This window comes from Plasmopara halstedii (assembly GCF_900000015.1).
Source record: "Plasmopara halstedii genome assembly, contig: Scaffold_2386, whole genome shotgun sequence".
Taxonomy (NCBI): Eukaryota; Oomycota; class Peronosporomycetes; order Peronosporales; family Peronosporaceae; genus Plasmopara; species Plasmopara halstedii.
Window position 1 is genome coordinate 418,299 of NW_020189293.1, and position 792 is coordinate 419,090.

Here is a 792-nt window from a genome sequence, read left to right on the forward strand (position 1 = left end):
ATGTCACGTCCTTCGATTCGAACGAGACCTCCATCGACTGGAGCGCATGGAAGTATTTCTCGGTTGCGATGCCATCTAGTGGCATCAGTTGCCGCTTAACTAGAAGAGCAGAGAAGTCGATTCCGCTGCGACCGCGCTTCCTCTTGTTGTTCGTGACGGTAGTGAAGCCATCGGTCAAGAGCAGCATTGGTGGAGTCTTTGTCTTCGGACTTCCAGGGGGAGAAATCTTGCCGGTCGAGTCATTGAAGGTTGAGATCGACAGTGCATCGTCCCGGTTGCTTAGACGTTTTGCAAGTTGGCTGGCAGCAGTTTGCTGACCATGCTGAGCTCCGCTCAGGAGCTGACCATCCCGTTTTTAGCTTCCTCGGCAGCCTTCTGGAGCGAGGTTTGCTTCGACGGAACTTTCGTAGCTCGCGCGTACGAGTTCGGAGACGATTGCTGTTGTTGTTGCTGCGGCTGTGAAGCTGTCGCACTGGGGTACACTGGGCGAGGAAACTCATCGTCGGTCGTTCCAAGGTCGATACCATGGTGCGAACGGTAGCCGAATGGCAGACGTTCCGACTGGAACGGAGCATTCTTGCCGTGCACCGGATGCAACTTGTTGTCGAAAAGGATCTGGTCACCAATCCATTCACCATCAACGCGTTTGGACATGTGCTGGTCAGGAAGTAGATGCGCCAGGTAGCAGACGTGATTCCCGTCACGAGGTTGACTTCGCGGAACGTATTGTACCTCGGCTTGCATCCCAACAAGAACAAACGGTGCAGGATCACATCCGTGTTGGTGTCCGAG